Genomic DNA, 26997 nt, shown 5'->3' on the forward strand with positions numbered 1-26997 from the left:
AAAAAAGAAAGAAAAAAAATTTAATCATAAGAGAGCCCTCTGCTGGTAAATTAATTTCTGTCTGGAGAAGAAATTACAAAATTTGGCTTGTGTTAGGTTTCTTTTCTACCCTGTCAGCAAATGTATAAGGTTACAGAAAATAGTGTTGTTTCGTAACTGCATTAAAGGAGCAAGGACATCTGAAAATCCATGTGCTGGGAAGACAATGGTGAATGAGGTCCTTGGGTTAGGGAAATCAAGTTAGGACAGTTTGCTGCTGATGTCCTAGGGCAGATTTAACTATTGAATTAAAGCCCCCTGACGTTAGAGGTGACACTACAACGCAAGCAGGCATAGGATGCTGCCTGGTGCATGCAAAAAAAGACAGCCTGGGAGCAGGGCAGAGGACAGGCTGCCATTCCCTGTACACACACACACTGACTTCCTGGGCATGCTGTATATGCAGTGAATATCAAGCCCTTGTTCTAGTCACAAATCTGTCCCACTGTTTGTGCCACCCATGCTGTTACCCATGCTGGTATACTGCTCTCTTTAATCTATGCATTTCAGCCATACTACAATAGATGTACTGATATACCAATTTGGTGTGCTCAGTATTATCATCTTTTAAAATACATTTAGGGTTGGAATAAACCTGAGCATGAGCAGACAGACAGGTAGATGTAGGATGGCAGTAGCTTTTGGCTAGAAAGTCATCAGTGCTATTTCCCTTTGCAAACAGATAGGTATCTAGTCCCAGCACAGGAAGGTCATCATCCATCTTTCCCTACACAGCTTTATCATAACCTTCCTTGGGATTTTGCCTTCTGCATTCATTTTGCCCCCCAAGTGCAAATGGTTGCAAGTCCAGAGATATCCTACTGTTTAAGGTCCAGGATCCTAGAAGCAAGGAGAGCTGGAATAAACTCCTTGTCCTCCTGCCATCCCAGCTTTTCCACCTGGCTACTTTATGGAGTTGCCACCACATCCCTAGGGAGAGGGCTTCCACCCTGTGCCATGCATTCATTGAGCCTTACACAGCAAGGCTTCAGTCCTGGCCTGAGCCTCCAGGCTTATCAGGTTTTATTTGTATCCAATGAGGCAAAGCACCAAGGAGTCACAGGAGCCCATAGTTACAAGCACCCAACAGGAAGAGTGTCCCACTAGGTCTTTCCCTTAGTTCTGCCATCACTGTAAGCCCTGTGGTGGGTATCTCCAGATTTTCTGTTCCTGGCCGTGGCATATCTCTCCCAGACAGCCCTTGAGGAGGGAGAAATTCCTCAAGGACACAGCATTTCCAATATTTACAAGTTTCATTAACCCCCAGCAGCATGGTGAAGGTATTGATCTAAAAGCCATGTGATAACGCACAGAGAAATACTACACTAATGATATATAACATGGGGAAATATACATAGGGGATGTAGTGACTTGCTGCATTTCAAACATGATTATCTAAGGAAAGTACGCACCCCTGATCACTTGGCAGGAAGTCAAGTATACTTTGTGCTTTGTGGATTCCCTGACAGTAAAAAGCAGAGGGAGGCTACCTTTGGATTGAGCTGCATGAATGTTTTTCTCTCGCTCGGACCTGCTCTTTATGTTCAACTATTGAATTTTAAAACAGCCAATTTGGAAAGGGAGCCTTAATAAACTGATCTACTCTCTGCAACACTGGTTTCATCTTTTTCATCTTTTTCCTAATATAATCAATAGTAAAGGAAAGATTGGGCTGTAAGTAAAATTGCTCATGCGAACAGTCAATGGTGAAGTCTGAAAGGATGTATTAAACACTCTTAGTAACAATTAACATCTCCAAGTAGTGTGTTGCACCCATCAGCAGGGTCAGGATTAATGCACTGTCAGTGGGAACCGCTTCTCTCAGAACATTCACTGCTGCAAGGCCACAGATTTCTCTGTTTTTAGAAAAATGCCATATCCCAAATGCAAAGTAAGCAGCTGCCTACACAGGGTTGCTGCATTAGTGCACTTCTCTGTCCAGTGGCTCAGGGAGCTCAATGCCTTGCCCTAGACCATGCCATCTGAGCTCTTTTTTCCCTTGCACCTCCACTGCAAGTCCTTGGGCTTATTTTCTGAATGTAATGTGTTAGTCACTGGCTTGCTTTAGCCAGACAGCTTGTTCCAAACTCCCTACTACTCCAGATAATTATGAATTAAGCACAGATGAGAGCAAGATTCTCACTAATGTCATTGAAAATTCTTTCTTTAATATTATAAGCAGATACTAGGAAGGATGCCTGATAATAAGGTCATACCCTTGCTCAGCACCTCCTTCAAAGAGAGGAAATCAAACTTCTTAGTGAGTCTGGCAAGCCACCCAGGATCAGAGCTGTAACACAGCACTCACTTTGCAGTATCTCTAAAAACACCTAGCAGATGCAGTGTTCCTCTCACTTTCTCATTCTGCTTTCTACTTGTTCCATGAAACTAAAAGTTCACCTCTACGTGAGCTCTGTTGTATAATTTACTCACTGGTCTCTGGTTTAAAACACACCAGATTCCAGCTATAAACTGCTTCAAATATCCTGAAAACTTCTGCACAATACAAATTGGAAAAGTTCAAGCCTGGTGCTAATGCAATAAAAGAAGGCGAATATGATTCCAGATATACAGTTGGTGTAATGCCTTTAGGAACCGCTCCATCAGTTTGATTTAGAAAATGATTGTATTATGTTAAAACAACTAAATTGGATAAGAGGGAGAGGGATTTGTTGACGTAAATCTCGTATCTGGGTTCCAAACCCCTCTGAGTAAATGCAAATAAGAAAATATATACAGAGAGAACTGCCAATTTCCCCCAAGGAGATCTCTTTTCAAAGAAGTAAAAGTCCATATTGGAAATCAATCCAGTTGTTTATAAAGCAAGAAATCTCTGTTGGAAGTCACCGGGAAGGAACATTGGAAGCAAACCATCAAATAACAGAGAACAAAGGAAAAATATACCCAAACTATATATCCCAGGCTTATTGTTTCCAGATATTGGTTCCGATTCTGACCTCATCTGGTATCAATCAGGAATAACACAGTATGTGTCAGCTCAACATTAGCAGCTCTAAGTAAACAAAAAATGGAAGGGAAATCAGGAGCTGGGCCAGCAGCTTCAGTAAGGTTCACCATGAACGATTAGCATTGTCAAGAAGCAAGGAAGGGGCAATGTTAGGCAACAGAAATTCTTCAAATATTTTGTGTTGTCTTGATATTGTGGCAGCTTCATGCTGTAGAAATGACAGGGAAAACTATTGATACATATGTCTGTGCAATGCTAAATAGCTGTCAAGAAGCAAAAAGAGACAAAGCTGAAATGACACTGTTACACATCTCAGTACAAAATTATTTCCCTGAAGTCATCACTGTTCCTTCTTCTACTGGGCCAGCATGAAAACATTTCCTAGGTGGTGAATAAAGTTAACATTGTTCAGAGCTTTGATCACTGAGCAATGGCACAAGGCCACTTCGGTACTGCCCCTCTGCCCCCTTGCAGACTCATAGCCCTTTAGGCAGACACAGCCAGTAGTGGTGAAGGTGGTGGTGGTAGTGATGGCTCCAGAGTAGACATAGGTGCCTCCAAAGGACCTCATGCAATGTCATACTGTACACTGTCTATGGAGAAAGAAGTCTATTTTCAGGGTTGCCAGCCTGGAAGTGCCTGGATTCAGCCCTGGCTCACCCTTATTTTGAGCCAAGTCATCATGCAATCAAACGTGAATAATGTAAACCCCAACAGGCAACACAGCTGCAAAGTTTATTATGGACACAGGCTGATAGAAACTGAAAACCCCGTGCTTTATCTCTTTGTGCATGGAGTGCAACCACAAGGGCATCATGCCCTTGCTACAAAGCCTCAGGATCTTGGTTGTGACAGGGACTTGCCCCAAGTCAGCAAAGGAGCAAGCTGCTCTGCTCACCCCACTGTCAGTGGTTCATGGCCCCTTTTAGCAATCTTCCCCTCAAGCAGTGACCACTGCCACCTCTTTGGGAAGGTTGCCATCTTCATGGCAGAGTCAGGAACAGCAAGAGAGAGTGTCTTTCCCTTCTCTTTAACTGGCATACAGCTCAGTGTGTGATAAGGAATGAAAGGACTCTTGTCCTATGAGGAAGTGGATGAAGCTGAGAGCCAGCGTTGCCAGTCACCAAACTGTTAATGAATTGGGTTTGGCAGAGGAAGCCTTTCTGGTTTAAATCAGGATGTCCAAGCGCTGGCCCAAGGTTCCTCACAGTCGGGACAGTGTGAGGAAAGGGCTGATCACTGTTCTCCTAGAAGACAGGCACCAACTGCTTTGTCTCTGCCAGAGCTGTAAACACTGGCCTGAACACTTTCTCAGGACGTAGCAGAAGCAACAAACTAACTGTGTGACAAAAACACCAACAGCCCTGTTTTCTCTCTGTAGGAGAGCAAGGTCCCCCGGAACACAAACAGAAGCCTTGGTCTCACTCACTCACTCACAATCTCACTCACTCAGTCTCCTTGATCACACAATCTCACTCACCATTAGGCCAATATTTTATTTAAATAAAGTTTTATTTTCTCCTTGAGAGCCACTTCTCCCTGACATTCACAGATATTCTTACATTGTCAGCTCATATTTTTTTTACCCTTTCCAGAGCAGGAACTGGTAGAACCTTATTAGCAGGAGACAACTTAGACTTCTATTACCCTATCTAGATTGTGGCACAAGGAGCGTGGGTACAAACTGTAAACACAAAACAGAGCTAAGTGCTCTAGTGGTCTCACTTGGTGTCTTTCAGAAATGCCTGCATGGAGACATCACCAACTGCTGCCTCACCGAAAAGGCCCATCACTCAAAACATGGCAATTCATTTTTAATCACAGGGGAGGGAAGTGGCTGAGCTGGCATCATACAAACGCTCAGGTGCACAAATTCACCCAAATATAAGCTTAGCCCTTACTCATCCTCAAACTTTCCCCCCTCCGGCTCAGTACCACGCCAGTGTGTCAGACCATGCCTGCAGTGTCCAGGATTGAAAACACCAGGGAGATGCCTCTGGGATGTAGATCTGTTTCTTCTCTTGCAACTGTACAGTGCCATGACATTCCTGGAAAAAAAGGAAAATTACATTCATCCAAAAATCCTCAGGTCATGGAGAGGGGTTTCCATCCTAAAATGTCCCCTTGCTCCCTCTGCTGGTAGTAAGAGTCATTATGGCCCCGTGTAAAGCCAGCTTTCAGCCCACCTAGTGATTTCTTTTCCAAAAGTCGCCTACAAGAAGTATAGAGAAAGAAACAAAACGCCCTGACTCCAGATCTTACGGCCACTGTCTCCTCTGCTTTTGCCAATTTTATTCCGTCCTGCTTGCAGTGACATTCATGCTCTATAGCACCATTCTCCTCCAAAACAAAAATCGATAGAAGCAAACACTAATTTAAAAACAAAGCAAATGAACTTTTCAGTAACTCTGCAATTATTCAGAAAGGGCAGAAGCACTCCAGACGCCAATACCATGCTGGGTTTCTGGAGCAGTAAACATTGTGTCCAGAATGTTCTGCTTCCCCTTGCTGTTTCCACTATGAAAAAGTGAATGTTTAAATCACACCTCATTCAAGAACATAACAAAACCTATCATTCTGAGCCAACCCAGAGAAAATAGGGGAAGTAAAATAACTATAACTACCAAATCTATTATGTAGCAGGCAGACCTATACTGCTGGATAAATATACCATATGAAAATCCCTGGGAGAAGAGTGATTACCGTAAGAGTGGCTTATCTGCATGATATTTGCTTAACAGATAAGGAGACAAACAAACAGTGATTTCTCTTTGGCAGCCAGCCCTATTTTCTCCTTGAATTAAAGGGTATTTTAAAATGAAAGCAAAAAAGCCTATTTTTAGGTACTGAGAGTTCTTGCCAATGACCCCTTCCCCAATCCTGGGTGACTGCCACGCAGTGAAGGTTTGGGGAAGAGGATCATCATCACTGCTTGGAGCACTGGCACCATCCAGCCCCGCAGACACTGTGAGCAGCACCACGGCCACCACGAGGACATCCCAGGGGACCTCAGAGCCAGAAGCAGCAGGCAATATTCACATCCCCTTGGAATTAATAGCAGAAGACCTGTAGAGTTCAGTAAGGTCAATGCATAACCAGATCTCTCAGTTTTTCAGACGAGCTCACTCTGCCCCGCTTGCTGCCCCACTCTCCAGGTAAGCCTGGGCAATGATGATTTATCACTGGGAGACGAAGACTGCTGCTGGTGGTCAGGGATGATGGAGTTAGCACTGAAGAAGAGCCCACATGGTTGCATGCAGCAGACCAGGAGCCAGCAATGGCAGAAAGGTAATTCAGCTGATCTTTGGAAAAAAAAAATCCATATACAAGTTTGTATAATTTACACCTGTTTTTGGTTGGTTGGTTGGTTTTGTTTTTGTTTTTTTCTAGAAGCTTGGCCACTGGCTATGTAAATGAAGAAAATTAGAAAATTCTCTTTTGGAAAAAAAGAATCACGCCATCTCAAAAACATCACCTTCCCATTAAAGATGTATTTCTCTTTTACAGCTGAAGAAAATCCTGCTTGAATGTGAACTATTTAGTATTTCATATTAAGTTCTTTGCATTAAGCTGATGAAACAGAACTTCTCTGGGGAGATTCACACAGATATTTCATGAGTTTCTTTTTTCCTCCCATTTTATTTTCAAATTTTCTATGTGCAGAACCTAATGTCTTGTTTTCCTCTTTTCCCAGAGAGAGAAAATGATCTTGATTCAAAGCAGCATTGAAATACAAGGCTCTGCCAGATGTTACATAAACAATGATGTAATGCCAAAGTATTTCATTACACATGCAGCTCTGTTCTTCAGCCCAGAGGTGATTTATTACATTTTGTCAATCCCATTTTATGTACCCACATCATTTTTACATCATTTTTCTTCATGACATTGTTACATTCTCACAGAAGCGCATAGATATAACATGATAACAGTGCAGGCAATGAAGTTAGCATTTTACAAATAATGTTACTAATAAATAAGTATACCAGTGAGGGGGAAATGGTCTGTCTGAGAGAGTGAAAAACAAATTTACCTTTGAACAATCTGATGGGGGGAAGAGGCCATAGTTCCAACAAGAAAACCGAGGTTGTATCCTTTTGAAGCATCTTCTGCCTTCATGCAGAACAGAGAGAAAATGCCTCTCTTGCCTGTTTTCAGCTTAATCTCACATTCTCTTTGTTTACCTAATGTGTTCTGTGTGCTGCCAGCTAGATCTGATACACCAGATACTTGGTCAGAAGGATTCATCAGCGAGTGCAAGAAGATCAGCACTTAAAATCTGTTTCGACTGACCCTGAAATTATCAATCCTTAGGATATATTAGCCTTTTTTTGTTGTTGTTTTTCCGATCTTCCACCAACATTTGTTAGAAAAAGCACACACAGCAACATCACTCGATTCAAAGAGAAAAGGAATTCTAGAAACAGTAAGATAGAAATATATAAAGGTTGTGCCAAAATAATGCAGCAGTATACTTAAAAGATGCAGTCCTACAGGGATATGGTTAAAGAAAATGACCCATCTGATGAGCTGGATGCCAAAAATCCTGTTAGATGACTGAAGCAGAGAAGATACCTTTCCTAGCAGGCAGCCATTAAACTGCATAATGCAAAATGATGCAGTGAGAAGCTGCAGTTGGCAATAATTTGAAATGTCCTTGTTCCAAGGAGCACAGGGCCAAATACTGCTTTCGCTATGTCGCTAAAAAATAAATGAAAGCTGCTATTCTAAATGTCATGGCGTATTTCTCATTTAAGTGGAGTCTCTGCAGGACAGTATTTGTTACTTGGTAGTTAAGGTGTCAGGAGAATACTTAAATATATGCTTAATTCTTACTAATTTCAGTGGTGAAGTATATGCTCAGAGATTTGGCTAAAGCAAACTTCCTTCTCCCTTTCTTTGTGATATGCTTGGCCCCTACTCCAAAGCCCATTCAAAGTTGTCTAAGGCCACCCACTGACTGCACGGTGTTGGATGAAATCTTGGATTTCAATGCAGAGTACTCAGCCTACCCAAAAACATAAATGTTTTGCAGAGAAAATGCTACGCTTGCAAATAGCTGTTTGTTTCCAGGAACTGGATGTCAACAGTGAGCTGTTGAGAAGGGAAACTTTGCTTTCTGCTCCAGGACACCTCTCAGTAGATGTCTGGTCCACAGCATACTCTTACTGTCTAAAGTCAGTGTACAGATAAGCTGGAGTTTATTTTGACTTCCTGCATGTGTTTCAGGCTATTCCTAACTAACACTGTAGTTGTGCTGGGACTCGTTTCTGTTCCCCAGCTGATGAGAATCAATTTTCCACTGAAGGTAAGCAGAGAGTAGAGGTGGAAAAATTTCAAGATACCACACCTTTTCCATTTTCAGTTAACACTAGATCTTGCCAAGCAGAATCTTTTTAAAAAATCAAACCTTCCTAATCAAACCTGATCAAATATGGTTATTGTTTATTTACTCACAAAACACAGACTCAAACAGCCGCAATACCGCCATTAGTTCAGAAGAGGAGTATGTGGGCAAAGGCAGGCACAGAAAAGAGAAAGGACTTGCCAAAGCCATACAGAAGATGAATGGCAGAGCCAGAAACAAAGCCAGGTTTCCCACACCCCTAGCTACAACAGTGAAATACCAAAAGACTGCGGAGCTTATCTCTTTGGAGTAACTTCAAGCAAAATGCTCATGGACAGTTTTGGATGTTCAGTCTCTTGGTCAGAATGCTCCAGGTGCTATCAGCAGCTGGTGCCTTAGCTGCAGGTGAGGCATCAAGAGACCAGTTAGAAGGCACATTTCTGGCAGGGGCATGAAGAGCTCACAGACTCTCTCGCCAGACTCCAGGTCCAGTGAAGATGGCCTAACTGGGACACACTCCCCTCTCATGTTCAGAGGTGTAGATGGAGAGCGACGTGGGCAAGGTCCATGGGGTAAACCTGTGTTTGGGAAGGAAAAACATGGCATATGGAAAGTGAACTTGGGCTGAGTTTTTACTTGCCTTCTCATCTCAAGACATTGTTCACAGAGCTCATTGGGCTCTAAGGACATTCTCACAGTTTGACTTAGAAGTTGCTACTGCTTTTTCTTTGGAGGGGAATGAGGAAGGATTAGGCTCAGCTGTCACAAAGGCCTAAATAGCTGCCAGCACTCAGCAGTGCAACACAGCCACCCTCTCAAACTTGTTCAGCAAGAGGACACCCAACAGAGTGAATAAAGAACATTTAAGGAGCTATAGAATACAGAAGGACGCAACACCTCTGTGGGTGCAGGCTCCTTTTCTCATCGAAGTTCAAAAAAAAAGGAGTGGGAGGGTGTTGTTATCTAACCAGCCATGAGATTTAAACCGGGACAAATAGCAGTTTGATTTCTTTTCAGATAAAAGAGAAGTAATAAATGAGAATTTTATCTTGCATGGAGGCATGACAAAGTGTGAGACAGAATCCTTCTTGATTACAATTTTCCATCATTTTGATTTCATAATTACTGAATGGAATCAATCAGCTTTCAATTGTTACCTTGGCAAAAGATTAAAACATCATTACTTGTCATACATATTTCACACTTTAACAAATTTTAATAAACTGAATGCATGAGAAATGGTCATATTATCTTTCATGGCTCCGGGATGCTAATGACATTTCTATTGATTTTAATTCACATTTGTTGGTCAAAATTACTCAGATTCAGGCAAGGCATGGGCTCCCATAATCAACACTAGCAAATGAAGACTGCTGAGCACTGAAATGGCTGAAATGGAATCATTAATCAGAAATATTATAAAATAATTGCCAATGAGCTAGGGAGGTTTTATCTTCCTAATGATCATCCTTTATGGCATATTGATCTGTATATAGCCAGTACGTGTTGGTGGTCTCTCCATGAGTGTTAAGAGCACCACAAAGTAGGTGACAGAAGATGATCACAGAAAGCCATCTTGGGCACAGCTGCCTGTCAATCCAAGAGCCATGACGGCCACTTTTACCACCCAAGAAGTTTGGTGAGAAGCCAGGAGCTGGATCCAGCTTTGGCTCCTTTGGCAGAGACCTTTTGCTTATTACGCTCATTTCCTCACTTAGCCAGGACAAGCCCTTTGGACTCACAGATCACTCAGGTTGGGCACTGAATGGCAGTGTCCTCTGCTAAATCCCAACTTCCAGCTGTTATTGATGTAGTGACAGAAACACAATTCTGTGTATGATGGATCTTCATTCTGCTGTCTGCAGTCTGACCCATGCAAAGCCAGGACATAAATAAAGAGAGGGGGAACGTCCATCAGATGCTGTGGATCTTGAGGTTGTCTCTTCTGTGTGAGCCGTAGTAACTCATGGGCCTGGTCATGGCACACATATCCTCCTCATACCCACAAACCTTTGAGGAAACAGTGAGGATGACACAACAGCCTTATAAAAATTGATTGTCATTTTGTGCTTCTTATGCCTATACCATGGTATCTTCTTTTATCACTTTGCGGAGTAAGATGCCTTTGTTGGCTCCTTTGAATTTTTCTGTATGTCTGTATACAGTAGAAGTTGAACAGGCCTCCAGTTTTCGTCAGTTGTTCTAAAATCTACAAATTATAGGACAATCTGCTTTTCTTGCCACAAACACCATGATTTAACCAACAAGCTCAATAGTCCAATAGTAATTTAACCAATAGTCCAAGCTATCCAACTAACCTAAATAACCCTGTCAGTGTAGGCAAATAGACATACTCAGTATTCTTGAAAGTCAAGCCAAATTGACACACTAACAGAACCAGAAATTTAACCTGAAGGACTCTGTTTTGGAAACCTAGTCAAATCAGCACTTCTATGCTGAATCATATTTTGATATTTAAACTAATATCAGTGTTTTCTCTTCCAATTCTAAGGGGGACTTAAGAGCAAGATGATGTAATCAGGTCTCAAATTATTCAGACTTCATTACTATTATCAATATACTTTAGAACATTTACTAATATACTCTCAATGTTATAAATAATTAAAACTTAAATACATTTGTTGAATTAATAGAGCACTTCTTATGATACATTTTTTCATTCTTCTCCTATGGTCCAATATCGGGATGCTATTAGTCTGGAGTTCTGCAAGCTTTTAGAAGTCATCTTGGAGAAAGCTCTTGAGAAATGCAATTAACACCAAAAGATCTATAGAGAGTCTTAATGTTGGGCACATGCAGAAGTTCTTGGAAGACCAAAATTCAGTTTTCCTGCCTGCTGCTGATGTTCTTGAGTGTCTGTGGCAGCCAAGGGAGTAGGTAGGTTTAACACTTTGTAGAGCAACCTTAGCTCTTTATTGTTTCAACACATGAACTCACAAAGACATGTGTGAGTCATCAGTTTACAGCAGAATCCTGCCAGTCAGGGTGCACATCACTGTAATTATAACTTAGCTGAATTACCAGCAGATCTCTACTATTATCATCAGAATTGTTTCTCTTCTCACCATCACCAGATGTAAACATGGCTGAGTTTATGTCTAGTAGTGGTACTATACATCATGTTTTAAATGCACTTAATGCAAAACAGAATGTTTAGTAGTGTCCTTAAATAGGGTGTGCTTGAACTCATGGTGCTGTGCATTTTTTGTCAGAAGTCTCCAGCACAGCCATACGGGATGAGGTGTTGCATCTCTTCAGAAAATGCTGTGATTTGAGAACCAGCTTTAACAGTGAAGAGGATGCATACTTGCTGTGGTATCCCTTAGAAACCATATTCCAACCTGTGTATACACACACATAACTAATCAACAGGCCCTGCACTAATAATTGCTAACTCATTTGTAATGCATCATACAGTAGCAGATAAAATAGATTATGTCTTAAGATTCCTTAACTGCAAATCATTTAACTACATAGAGAAACACAGTGTGTTCCTTGGAATATTCTTGCTGAACACAGAGGACAAATTTCCCTGTTGTCCCTCCATCAAAGAGATTATCTGCCATTCAATGAATCCCACTCCTCCAAGAGGAGCTCACAACAATGTTGTGAGCACAGGAAAGCCAGGGTCTGAGTCTCATTCCTACAACACACCATACCAAATGAAATCCAAAGGTATCAGGAGAGACTAGAGGGATCTCTCTAAAGTTTAGCATGGATGAGTAAGCTTATACAGAAAACAGGAACTGCAGACCTAAGAAAGATACGCACAGAGCTGCACTGGCTAAAAGTCTGACTCTTCACAGAATCACAGAATCACAGAATGGCCGGGTTGGAAGGGACCTCAAGGATCATGAATCTCCAACCCCCCTGCCACAGGCAGGGCCTCCAACTTCCCCATTTAATGCTAGACCAGGCTGCCCAGGGCCTCATCCAACCCGGCCTTGAACACCTCTAGAGATGACGGGGCATCCACAACCTCTGTGGGCAGACTGTTCCAGTACCTCACCACTCTCTCTGAAAGTGCATCTCACTGGGTCATGTTATAGGCACCATATTTCAAGGTTATTCACATAAAGCTTTCTTAATACTTCCCCTCTTCCACAGGTCATATCTGCCAAAGCATACATGTAAACATCAGTAACATTTTAAAAGTCAATGCATATTTTAAGATCCAGTCCTACTAAGGGTTCAATACAAATATGCATAAAAGGGGAATTATTTGTATCTTGGAGACATAATGAAAGGAATCATAGAAACAGCAACTGCTTAGGACTAGCAACACCAAAAATTATAAGCGTGGATTGCAAATATTAGTTTTGTCCCACTCAAAGACCATAAAACATGCTTCCCTTGTCCACCTGCTCTTCTTGAAAATGGGAGATACAATAACCTCAACTGCCTCAGTAGAAGTACATACATGCTTCTTGACACTTCTAATGCTTAAAAATCACTTTTTCAAAAAAAGCTGCTCTTACATTTGCCTTCAGTTTAATGTCCCAGAAAAACTGTCCCAAACAACTAGTGCACATCCATAACATCAAAAAATTCTGGACTCTGGATTTCCTTGGTAACTGGTGAGCACCAACATTTTCACACATCAGCCTGCAGGATTTCACACCTTCACTAGGAAAACATGGCACTACAAAAACAAAACTGCACTAACTCACCAGGAAGTGAGCAGCATTTTTCTTCTGATTGTAGCAGCTCTGGAACAGTCAGATACTGTCCTTCTTGACCGAAGGCATAAGAAGAGACAGTAAGTTTTATCCTATTGATGATTTGTTATTAATGACTTCTTAATAGTCAAGGTCATTTACTAAATATTCAGTGTGACTGATGCTACATACTGTGATAATACTCTCAAATCAGAGGGACATCAAAAATGAGCCTCGAGGACAGAATTCTCCCATCCCCACTCCCAATAATGGGCATTTATAAAGCTACAGTAAGCCTCCAACTGCACACTGAAACACCAGATTTAAACACAGGAGCCTGACTTGCAAAATGAATACAGAAAAATTTACTTCCTGTATGTTTCAAGATGTAGAGGCTCCTTATGTTATCACTATTAAAAAAATATATAAAATAAAATTGCAGCCAAGATACAAAGTCAACAAAGCAGATAAATTTGGAGTTGAGGAGTCACTCTTACACTACATCAGACCCCAGGAGAATAAAATGTGTTGCTAAACTACACCCTCAATAAGATGTCATGTACTTTTCCTGTTTTCCTTTTCACGATCACTGATTACCAGGGTTTCTTCTTTATAGTTTTAATATCTTGCTCAAACGGGTGGAATACTGGCTCTAGAGACAGCATGAGATTTTCCATTTACTTCATCAGGGCCAGGACCTCACACTCTAAGCTTCTTTTGCCTGTGGTTTGGCATAGTCCTGTGATGTTCCTTCTGCCCTCCACCACTGCCCACTGTCTGCATCCCCAAATCTCTGTCTAACAGATAACTCCAAAGTCCCATCAGTAGCAATAAATGTCTACTTTTTACTGAGAATACAACTCATATATGTGTATGTGTACAGATAAGGATGCAGATATAGTTGTCAATATTTATATACAAATTTATATCTCTAATACCAAAGTGGGAATGTACAGACACCTAAACTAGAGGGGCTTTCACTTTACGTGGTCCTAAAATCTGCCCAGTTATGGACTGACATGAGTCCATCACCAACATGCAGAAGATATACCTGCAGGTTTCAAGGCTGGGGGAGAACTGAGTGAAAACCAGATTCCTCCATAACTCACTGATTTTACCTTTTCTCTTATAGCCATAATGCACTTTCAACATCTTTAGAGATGTACGTAGAAGTCTCAATTCTGTTGTTGTTATGTATTGTTAAAGAAGCTATAAATGTCTTATGACTCAAGGATCTCTAGCCAGAAGAGAAGAGCTTAAAAATGGAACAAAATTGCCATCCATAATTTAAATGGACAGCACTGCCATTGAAAAATGCTTTTCAATTTAAAGTCTATTAACAGGAAATTAGGAGATCTCCCATCAGAGCATTACTGTTTATTTTAAAATGAAAACTAAGAACATAAAAATACTATCAGCACAAGTGTCTGATAGACCCAGAAATAAATCAAACCACTCTATTATAATTTTTACCCCCCACTGTTCATCTTATAGTCTTTGACTATTTAAATAGAAGGGCTGTTCCAAAAGTAATGTCTCCTATTTTATTATGTTGATGGTATGGCAGTAGAGGTTGAACCTTCCCACCAAAACCCTGTTACGTGCTGTTGCCATATGACAGATGACAGCAGAGGGGCATGCTGACAAAATGGCATTTGACATGGAAGCGCATATGGAGCAAAGGTCTGGCACTGAATTTCTCCATGCAGAAAAAATGGCACCCATCAACGTTCATTGATGTTTGCTGAACATTTATGGAGACCAGTGCATGTGAGCATAGTGAGGTAGTGAGTGGTGCATTTCAGCACTGGTGACAGCAACAGTGGGTCACCTCCAATAGTACAGGTTTGTGGCAGTGTATCATGCAAGCTTTTGCTCCTCGCTGGTGAAAACTCATAGCTAATGATGGTGACTCTGTTGAAAAACATTGTTTTTGTAGCTGAGAATTTGCTCTGTCACAGTGCTATTGTACTCTCTGTATCAGTTTTCAAGGAAATAAATAGGAGGCATCACTTTCAGCAGCCTACATTCATAGCCACTGGCAGTGTCAAAATGATAAAGAGACTACAATGTAAAGAGAAGCTCAGTCTAGGAATTCAGACTTTTTAAAATAGTTACACATACAATGTAATGTTCAACAAAACAGGTAACTCAATATTCCAGTTGCATTTTTATTTTCAGAGCAACCAGTAGCTTGAGGCATAGTTTTAAAATTTTTCAAAATTAACTGTTTTAGAAAAAAGACAACATCACATGCCTTTTCTTTCAGAAAACATTCTGAAAGTTCCTCATTCCAGTCTGACTAGAAATACAATAATGTCAATCTTTCTCGCAACACTTGAGTTCTTCTGTTGGTAATGTCTAAAAACAATAAGTATAATGAGATGGAAAAAAAAAAAAGGAGAACTTAATGACTAGCTAGAACTTTGCAAGCATCATAAAAAAACATAAACAGTAATTGCAGTAACAATTAAAATATTCCCAATCACTGCAAGATAGCCAAGAAAGCCACTGACTATCTTCACTTTGAGTATTATTTTTGATTACCAAATGATCTGTGTTAGCTCAGTCATTCCTTGATCTAGGCTTATCAGTTTACTTTTCCCATAGTGTGTTTTCAGCAAAGAATTTCTACATGTTTACAGTAAAGAAACGTGACTTGTAACAGTATGGGGCTGCTTGTTTTTCTGGTTCGTATCCCCTGTCACATGCCTTGAAGGCTTGGTCTTCATGAACCAATGAAACCCCGACAGCCGGCAATAAAACCTGATAATAGCTAACAGTGTCAAAACATTCAGAGAAATGGGACAATGCCCTTCAGTGAGCTACATTTTATTGCAGGAAACAAGTTAGTAGGACACTGTTGACTCATGCCTAGTTTCATACAATTTCAGTAGTGACCAAGACCACGATGGCACAGCCTGTCTAGGGATGAAAGTGCCTGTCGCAAAGTAGTGGTTCAGAGCCTACACTCCTTAAAAAGGAACAGAGAAAAAGTACAAAGAAAGTCTGCACTACTGACATATGGCTTCCCACTTCTTTGTCTCTCAAGGCTGGGCTTTCTGATCAGGCATAGCCTCCAAGTTTTATTTTATAAGAAACATCCAAAAATCACTTTCCCAAGTCATTTTTCTATGGAGGATAAATACATATATCTGCCTCTCTTTCAAGTAGAGTCCCTCATCATCTCTCCTCTCTTTAACCAGGTTGTCAGTCTCATGAAAATCATTTGAAATTGATGTTTCTACATCTTTGGGTCAAGTTAGCCCAAAGGTTCAGAAATGCAAAGATATACACACAGACACACTCCACATGGTAACTACAGCCCACTCTTTCAGGGGAAAAAATGTTTCATGGCAATTTTTAAAGTGCATGAGAAAGATAAGCCTTGCTAACAGGCTTCGCTACAAGATTTGAGACATCCCCCTTAGCCCATAATTCCAATTGTTTATTAGGTGATAGAGAACAGCTTGATCACATTGGACGTGGACAAACTACAAAGCTCAGTGCTTTCTGCCAAATTCTTGTAATCGTCTTGCATGTCCCATTTGTCTTTACACTCACTACCAAATCCAGACCTGGTACTGTCGGTAACTTTCAGGGATTTGCACTTGCAGGTACCAGTGTCAAATCTTGCCCTTCATCACCCATGTACCTACAGGGCTACCCTATCAGCTACTGGTGTCTGAGTGCACACAAAGCAATCCTTTATGCTAGAGCATCCACACTGGGTGAGCTTGGTGATCTCAGCTGTTCCAGCAGCCTTCACTAAATCCTTTCTCCTTTTCTTTGCTCAATCCACCTACTGAAAGGAAGGCCACTTCAAAGGGAGACTCTGGGCCAGACTGACATCATGGTATGTTGAGATAATTCAGAGTAGTTATGATAAATGTTCTGTCTACAGGCATCAAGAAACAAAAGGGCTCACAGCAACATAAGATTAAACATGTTTCTGCAGTTATCTGGGGAACTGTCTTGCTGACCATGTCCTTTCTTGCTATTTTTTATGGCCTGCAAAAAGCAGAAACTTAGATGAGATTGTGTGAAATTCAGCTGCAGAGCTTCAGGCCTCTGAAAAAGCAAGGTGGGTCTGCTATACTATGGTTTGCACCCATCAGGTGAGAAAGGGCACATTTCTAGCCTCTGCATCACAGTCTCTTCTTGGTACATTTTAGAGAGAAGCAATGCTGCTAGTAATGCCACACCGTAACCATGGTGAAGGGAGACTATGTTCTACCAGAAATGTAAGTAGCAAACAACAAAAGGATTTGAAATGGGAGAAAGCAGAACATGCCGAGTTGGAATGCTATAGAAGCCTTTATCCCAGCCACTCTCTGCGCTGAAGAGCCTGGTACTCAGTAGTCCAGCCATGAAAACAGTCACAGAGCAAGCAGGGGAGTACAAAAAGATAAGCTTAGATTTGCACACATGACTGATTATGAATGAAAAATAAATAAGTACTTCATGAGAGAACCTCCATCTCAATTCAACTGTTTCTTGCCATGCCATCCCCCAGTGAGTTTCTTCTTTGGTTTCTATTTCTACTGCTTCTTTAACAAAGACTTCCCTCCTTCCGTGACAGCAATACAAGATACTTCACTCAGACCCCAACAGCTCCATCCACCTCCTTGAGATAATCAACAACTCTCCATTCCACCGTCTCTCATGAAAGCTCACAGGGTAAATAAGCTTTGAGCGCTTTGCATCTTGGGGCCAGAACCAAACCTGTACCCAAAGACAGCCTTACAGACACCATGGTATATTGAACACAACCAGCACCACCCTTTGGCAATATAACCAGATGGAACAGCAGGACCCACAGCACGATCTCCTTCCCTCCTCAACGGGTTCGTGCACTATCACTGACAAGCAGAAACACCCCTGGCCTGTGGTAATTCCCAGACTGTGCTGATAAGTTTCCTGGAGAATGAAAAATGCCCAGGGTACATGTGCTAGGAGCTAGTCTAGCCATTTCACAGTGCAGACTCTTCAATTCTGTGCCCAGGTTTGTTCAGTGTTTAATTTACCAGCTAGCTTCACTGCCACCGAATGTGTACTTTTCTATAAGCATGTTTTCCTAAGCAGTGCCTACAGATGACTGAATTGGTTTCGTGTTGATTCCCTCCAAACATGTTTTTACATGCTGGATTGCCTTATCTACTGACAAAACAGTAGAGGTCTTAGCAATACTCAGTTCCTTGAGTTTTGTGAAAAAACACAGCCAAGTGGAGGAGAGCAATCCAGACTGACATACTATTATAGAAAAGTCTTACACATGAGTTTGGTCAAACTTTTAGACCACAGAGAATTCACATTGATTAAAACCATTATAAATACCTGAACAGCAGGAAAGTTTTAATTCAGGCTTAACTAATGTTTCTGTGATAGGGAAATCATTCTAGACAACCTGCATACCACTACCAGTTATCGGTTTGGCAAAAATGTTCCTCTGTTCATGTGGACTTTTTATTTCCCTTTCCTCCCCTCCTTACCCTAACTGCTTTCATAAAAAATATTCTTTAAATTTTAAAAACACCTTTTTTTCAACCCTTCTAATATGGGCAAAGGTGTATCCACAGCATAAGTTCTGGCTCTCCAGAGACCAGACCACATTATACTTCTTGTCAAACCAGGACCTGAGGAATACCAGTATGGATGTTAGCAAGTAATATTATGTGAAAAAAGGCCTGATAAGTTGCAGAACAACATAAAAAAAACCCACCTGCCTATTCAAGCAGTACAGAAACACACACAACAGCTCAACAATGGTCAGAAATCCTCTAGTCTGCATCCTGATGAAGTAGCATGGCTGTTGCCCAGAGGTCTGCGGAAGATGAACTGTGTAATTTTAAAATAACTGGAAATAAAATATGAAGAGGAATATCACCCACAAAGTGTATTCTGAATTCTGCTTTCTCTCACTTTCTTACAGCATCCATTTATCTCTGTCAGCACAGCTTTCTGAATATGCTTATATGGGCCAAGCTCAGTGCTAGGCCTGTTCCCAAGGCTGGGCTTGCCCACTGACCACTGCAAGTCCACACATCTGCAGCCCACCACAGTCAGTAGCTGAAGTGCCTCAACATAGGTCTAAAGTGAACGTGGGCCATACACAGCAGCACACCACACCAGCACCAGGCCAGATGCAGAGAGGCCCTGCCTGAACAAGGCTCAAATGCAAATTTTTATGCAATGGTGTCTCTGAAGTTGTTGCCTTCAGTCACTCTGGGAAAGAGGCAAATCTGAAATAAAATGCTGTTGAAAGAGGTCTGTGTGGCTCAGCTTCTCAGCAGTCTATGATTCTTGTTACTCAGAGCTGTCAGAAGGGAGAAAAGATAATATAAAGAGCTATCTGAGATTGCTGTTTTAGAATGGAAAGTTAGCATCACACATTTGTCCCTACTCGCACTAGCCATGCTTCATGAGTTCCCTAAGCCAGGATTGACGTTGTCAGTAAAATAGAACATGTGTTAACTTACATTTTGGGTGTCCAACCTTATGGCTTGCCTGGGACACATCAAGTGAAGAGGAATTATCTGGGGAATCATGCTCTTCATATCTGCTGTGGTTCCTATGGAAATAAACAGGAAGCATTGCTTTCAGAGTAGCATAAAATATACAATGCTTTTAGGATATAAGTAACAAAAGATTTTAATTTTAAATATTTTTCTTGAAATGTTTTTGAAAAGAAACAAATACATAAAAGTAGCAGGATATTTGACTTTTTTTTGAGAAACAAATGTATCACTGCTTCAACAGCAGCGGTTGCAAATCTTAGGGAAGTTTCAAGGTGCTCATCAGAGATTTTTGATGGAGTTTTACTCTTCCTATGCTTCATCCTTGAAAACAGCCCACAAATGTGCATACTGCCAAGAAATGATGACATGAACAAGGTGTGATTGTGAAGCGAAAAATACTTTTCTCTGGAAGACAGGGATTATGGAAAGTCTGGTAAAAAGACATGATCAGATTTTTGAGTTGAATATCTGACTGCAACTCTATACATTCCATCTGAAAATTTGCAGGTAATGTATTTATATCAACTGAAAATGGTGTAACAAACACAAACTGATGATTTTTCTTTGCAATCTTGAAACCATTTTCAAATTTCCTTATTAGAAAGGAAAGCACAGCTTAGTATTCTTTGCTGTTCAGAGCACTGCATTTAGTCAACTGTATGCATTTTGATATATTATTTGCCATAGTTTGAATCAGGACTGCACAGCACTGCCTTCCCCATGCCCTGGTTTCAGCTGGCACTGTTAATAGCGCACTGTTGGTTTGGTTGTTCATTAGCAATAGGTGCATGCCTGGGGCTGCTCAGCAGCCTTTACAGAGGGTGGCATTGGGCAGGCTGTACTGCCAGCTGTGCTTGATCAACTGAAACTGCAGGCCACAGGTTGGACATTCCTGATTTACATCCTTGGGAAAGAAAGCATGAGTCATTTTCAATAGTTCAGGTGTTCTATTCACAGGACCTGATTAATTTTGATTGGAAAGTTGCAGAAAATTTTCTGAGACAATTTCAAATACTTCAGTTTTATTATTAAGCAAAGTCCTAATGACTTGTGGTTAAACCACTGGTTTCATCACCAATCATATCCCTACAAAACCACATCGCTCTGCTGGACTCTATGTTTGCATAGAGTCCTCTGCAAAACCTTTTAGCAAACCGCACACATGATGTTGGGAGATACTCAACTTTTGCATGCATTGCTGCCATCAAAGGGCCAAACCCTGAACTAGTTCTTGCATTCATCAGGAAGATGATAAGGCCAAGTCAGCAGGATTTATCCATTCGGGAAATCTCCTTGGCCGTGAGCATGAGAAACAGCTGCTGACAGGCAACAAAGTAGAGCTGGCTCCTTCCATGGACCTCCAGTCATGAGGAATAATGACACCTCCAAGTGTTTTCCTACTAGCATAATCAAGTGACAGCCACATAAGCAGAAATACCAGGCAGAAACCAGAGTGGACACTGAGACTGGCACTACTAGATCATCAGCAGAGCAAGGGAGCCTGCAGGAAACAGTGCCGTCTCCACCTATGGACACCACACTCAGTTTATGGCCTCCTCTCGTCTTCCCAATGCAGCTCCTTCATAAAGGCTCATAGGGGAAGTAGGACTGATTTCTTCCTTTTCTTGGCTTTTGTGGCAAAATCAAAGCAGTACCACAGGCCAGCTCTTAGCAGGGAATTTATGCATAAGTAAGGTGCTCAGAGGCAGGGGCTGATGCCCTCTGGAGCAGTGGGATTGGAGCCAGAGCACTCCAGAGACAGCCCGGACCAGCATGGCAGTGCCCAGGCCACAACCAGCACTGCCGCAGTGCGAAAGAAAAGCAAAGCTCCATGCTGGTGCATCTGAGTAACAAAAGTTGCTTATATCTAAACAAAGGCTTTCTGATAATGTAAAATTAAACTGATAGGAAACAGCATGCATGTTAGAATATGGCATGACAGATGCTTTAGGATTTGTTTTATGTAAATTTAAACAGGCACCATTCTCTGTGACCAACTCGGTAAGGAATGCAACTCTCATTCCAGCACAGCAACCCCGTGTATGTTTTTGCTGATTTTATTTTCTGCTACATTGACCTCAGATACATATTTTCCAGCCAAAACACAACATTACAGGAAATCAGAATAACCTCTAAAGTGATCCTGTTTTTAAGCAATTTTCTGATTTTTCATCAGCATTTTTTCCCTTCTCACACCTGCTACTTGGCTGATACTAGCACGTTATAGCAGGAAAATTCCTTTTTAAGTCACCATAAGGCTTTCATGCTAAGTCATTTCTTTTTTTTTTTCTGAATTACTACAACACAGAGGCCTTGCTTTCTCTTTTATCAGTGTAACTTTCCTACTGTTACACTAATACTGATACACTAATACTGATGCACGGATATAAGGTGATATACCACAGAAGTGCAAGAAGAGGAGCCTCACAGCAATTGAAGTCACTACATTACTACAGAGACAGCTCCCTTCTTTCCTCTCCTCCTCAAATGCCAATTCTAAAATTTTCTGCAAATCTTTATGGATCAGCTTAGTATCATGATTGAACTGAAACCCATGGGTACCTGATGCCTCTTCCCAGAAATGCTGCTCTCTGCTAAGTTGTTCTTTGCTATCAGAAAAATGAAAGAGCACATCTTGAGCTGGAATCAGGAGGTCGAAATGCAGAAATCGTTGCAAAGTCTTTGTCTTCTCATGCTGAATCAGAAAGAAAAGACGTTTTCTGTCATTCCAACTATTTAGTTATTCCCAGCAAGCATTTCCTGGTACAGAAATCTCTATTGCCATTGTTCAATAAATACAAAGCTACTAAGATATTTTCTAAATAAAACTCTTAAGGAAAGTGCAACTGGGAAGAAATGCCCATGTGCAGCACAGCTTTGCCAGAGCTTCGCTGTATAGACAGTCTCAACTTTGCTTCCAGTAAGCTGGAGTCTACAGCTTGATCCAAATATCTACCTCTGTGTTCAGTGGCCTGGGCATGGGCACCCACACCAATCACTGTGTTTCATCCAGAGGGAAACCAGATCAACTTTCTTTACAGATCAAAAGTCCAAACTAGAGCTATCTCTCCAGCTCACCACTGAGCATCAAATAAAGCACTTCTGCTTCCACCAGGAGGGGATTTTCTTTTTAATCTACTGGCCCTTGAGCACTCATGAGGCAGAAGTCACAAGCATGATGCTGATAGGAGGCAACCCGCCTCAGCGTGTCACATGTTCCCAAACTTAAAAAGTATGGAATAGTCAATCCAGCATCCCACAGCCTTCACAACACTGTAATTTAACTCACCTCTCTGATTTTGCGTTGGATGACTGTGTGGGGCTTTCTCCCAGTTGTGACCACAGAAATCACCTCCATGCCCCTCCAGTCCATTCCTTCACCACCTGCGTGGCCCCAACACAACAGGCTGACTCACCCCATAACCACAGCGGGCTGCCTCCTTGGTGATCCTTGGACCATTCATCGTTTTCGACCACGCAACCCGAAGTTTTCTCCAGTTCGAATATTCCAGCCGTTTGGCAACATCTCCCCCTACCGGACAGAGTGCACATGGCATGTAACTAATTTTTTTTTCTTGCCTGCCACTGTCATCGACGTCTTCTGGTTTGACTCACAGCCGTGAGGGATCGCTACGCTGGGAATGGGCTTTTGGACAGAAGGACAATAAACTGTTAAGGGATCCGCAAGAGGCAGCTGAAATTGCAGAGCCTGTACTTCTTTTAATAGGTTTACATCTCCTAGGCAGAGGACCCCACTTTAACTGTGAACAATTTACAAACACACAAATAAAAAATAATTCTAATTTAAAATAACATTCAATTTTTGAAAAGTGAATTTCTGAATCGTTTTCATTTTCCAGCAGACATATCCTCATATGTTCTCATCCCTTCATCTCTCCTCATTCAAAAGCTACTCTAGATTATTACTTGGATGAAATCTAAGATGCAACTGGCTATTGCTGAATCTCATTCAACACATGATGCTAGCAGCAGCAGACTTAAAACACGCAAGTCTCTTCTCTCTGAGATATCTGATCTCTATCCTCCACACTGTACCATTCCATCCCTAATCTACTTCCTTTCATATCTTAGATGACTTCTGTAATATAATTTCCCTGCCTCAGAGTGCACCTAGGGATCAAAATCATATGTCAGGATGTCCCAAAATAAGGGAGTTCGCTATATGACTGGAAAAAAGCTGTTAGCTCGCAATATGAACACGTCCAATCTTTTGCCTCTGTTTTCTCACTAGTGTCAATATGATATTGTAATCCTCTGTGCTCTTCTGTAGCACCTTTACGTACTCTGGCACTTCAGGTACCATACAGGTTGTTGCTTCAATTTATCTATTCATGCAGCAGTCCTAATGAAGAGTTCCTAATGTTGCCCTGGATGTTGTATGAAATTCACTGCGTATCAGACAGTTCACCGAGGACAAATTCGAAAATGCAGTGCTATGGGATCTTCCAAACTTCTTGGCAATTACCAGAAAATCCTAGATGGCAACATAGTGCAAGCATGAAGAAACAGAATAATAGAATCTTGTGGATTGGAAAACTTACTCTGGATGTAATCTTCAAGCATGGAATCCAAGCCTTTCTAAGTGAAAGAAAAGAAAGTCATCAGGAGTAGTGAACATGGATTCTCCAAGGAAAAATTACGCTTTATCAACGTGGTAGCCTTCTATGATGCCATGACCAGCTGGATAGATGAGCAGAGAACATTGCATGTTGTCAACTTTACACCATCAAGGCTTTGACTCTGTTTCCCACTACATCCTTGTAGGTAAGCTTAGGAAGTGTGGGATAGATGAATGGACAGTGAGGTGGATTGAGAACTGGCTTACCGGTACATCTCAGAGAGCTGTGGTCAGTGACAGGATGGAGGCCTGTAGCTAACACTGTTCCCCACGGGTCAGTACTGCATCTGATCTTGTTTAACATCTTCATAAGGGACACAGATGAAGGGGTAAAGTGCACCCTCAGCAAGTTTGCTGGTGATACAAAGCTAGGAGGAGTGGCTGACACACCAGAAGGCTGTGCTGCTATTCAGCAAGACCTGGACAGTCTGGAAAGTTAGGTAGAAAGGAATCTTACGAGATTCAACAAGGGCAAGTGTAGAGTCCCACACATCGGGAGGAATAACTGCATGCACTAGTACAGATTAGGGGCTGATTTGATGGAAAGAAACTCTGCAGAGAAGGACGTGAGTGTACTGGTGAACAGCAGGTTGATCATGGTCCAGCAATGTGCCCTTGTGGCTCAGAAGGCTAACGGTATCATAGGTACTTTAAAAAGAGTGTGGTGATCAGGTCGAGGGAGGTGATCCTCCCCCTCTACTCTGCCCTGGTAAGGCCACATCTGGAGTACTGGACTGCCCACATTTTGGCACACCAGTTCAAGAAAGACATTTCAAGAGAGAGTCCCTGTTTTCCCTTAGTTTGATTAATAGGTCAGTCATACGAGTCTCCTGCTTTCTCTGCTTGTTTTCTTATATGGAGCTCTTGTGTTGTCAAAAAGGTGTCCTTAAAAGAGCTGCCAGCTCTACTCCAATGCTTTTCCCCTAAGGACAGCCTTCCAAGGGATCTCATCTAATAATTCCTTAAACAGACAGAAGTTCACTCTCCTGAAGTTCAGAGCTCTGACTTTCCTTTTCTCCAGGTCCATATTCCTCAAGATCACAAATTCAAACAAGGTATGGTCAATATAGCCCAGACTGCATTCAATCTTAACCTGTTCAATGATCTCCTCTGCATTGGTGAGCACCAGATCCAGGAACACTTCTCCTCGAGTCAACTTGTATAACACCTGGACCAGGAAGTTATTATCAACACACTTAAGAGTCTACTGGATTGTTTGCAACCCACTGTGCTTCTTTCCTTGTAGACATGAAATCCCCCATTAGGATGAAAGCCTGCAAATACAATGCTTCCTGTAGCTGAAGCAAGAAGGCCTCATCCACAGGCTACCCCTAATCCCACCGCCTAGACCCCTTAGCATCAGATGTTCTTTGTTGGACCAGTCCCTGATATTTATCCATGCACTTAAGGAGTCTCCTGGAATGCTTGCAGCCCATCATGTTGTTTCCCCAGCAGATACTGGGTGGTTGAAATCCCCCATCAGGATGAGAGCCTTTTGTAGCAAGAAGGCCTCATGCACAGGCTCCCCTTGATCAGGCAGCCTGTAGTAGACCCCACGCAGCAGATGTCCTTCAATGGACCAGTTCCTGCTGCTGCCCACAAGCTCTCCATCTGATCATGGCTGTTTTTCAAAGGCAGCTCTTCACAATCTAATTCTTAACGCAGAGGGCAAACTCTCCTGCCACTGCATCCCTGTTTCTTCTAAAAAGCTTGTAGCTCTTGATCACTGCGCTCCAGTTGTGCAATTCATTCCATGTTTCCTTGATAGCAATTAGGTCAGTTTTTTAATTGCACCATGGCTTCCAACTCCTGATTATTTCCCAAGCTGCTGACATTGGTGGAGGCACTTATCCACTCAGCAGTATTAGCTTCTTCAGGGAGCCCTCTTGAGTTCCTCTGGGACAAATCTGAAGTCCTCCACTGTTTCCCAAAGTGACAGCGTTCCCCAGTCTTCCTTTATCATTTTGAAATCCACCTCCTTTTCCCATCCAATCTAGTTTTAAGCTCCGCTGATCAGCCCAGAATGTTTCCCAGAACATTCTTGCCCCACCAGTCAGTTGTTTGTATTGACTTCATTTGAAGTCAATATACTCAGCATCTCGAAGGCCTGTCTAAGATCATGGAAGCCACAGCCCCATGTGTAGCACCATCCACACAGCCAGTCATTCACTTGTCCTGTTCTCCTTCTTCCCAGGTGCCAGCCTCGAAACAGAAGGACAGAGGAGAACACTGCTCACACTCCTGATCCCTTCTACATCCTTCCAAGAGGTGTAAAGTCTCCTTTAATGTGTAGTCTCCTTGTTAAAGCTTGAATGAGCAGAAGCAGGTAAAAGCTGTCTGGCTCTAACAGACCCACTACATGCCAGTGACTCCAGTCCCTGGCGCTGCTTTCTGTACCTGCAGAGAAGGCTGGCCACTGCTCCTGGCCCCACTGGAGTCTTCTCAGTTCTTCTCACAGAAGCGCCAGCTCCCCACTCCCCAGGGCGTCCCTGGTGCAGGAAGGCCCCATGCTGCGTGCTGCAACCCCCCACTTGGCTGCAGATCCTGCCAGCACTGACCGATCATCTCGGTGAGGAATACAGTGATATCTGAAAAAAATGAGCTATGGGGATCACGGTGCCATTTTGGTCAATAGGTCTGCTTAAAATGAACAATCTTGTGGACAACAGAAAGGACAACTCTTTATCTAGCAATTTTGGTTCAGGCATCCGTACTTGGATCAACCCTTCCACAAGCTCTTCACGCCGCCTCCTGACGCCCCTTCACTTCTGCGCTTCCACTCCTAAAAACCGCGTTAACTTGGGAAG

At 42.1% G+C, this 26997-nt stretch overlaps 1 protein-coding gene across 1 annotated transcript in view; it reads right to left on the minus strand.

Moving 5' to 3' along the window:
• Nucleotides 1-26997, minus strand: part of THBS4 (thrombospondin 4) — a 1064342-nt gene that overhangs the window by 135915 nt on the left and 901430 nt on the right. The window lies entirely within an intron of this gene.

This window comes from Meleagris gallopavo, chromosome Z (genome assembly GCF_000146605.3).
Source record: "Meleagris gallopavo isolate NT-WF06-2002-E0010 breed Aviagen turkey brand Nicholas breeding stock chromosome Z, Turkey_5.1, whole genome shotgun sequence".
Taxonomy (NCBI): Eukaryota; Metazoa; Chordata; class Aves; order Galliformes; family Phasianidae; genus Meleagris; species Meleagris gallopavo.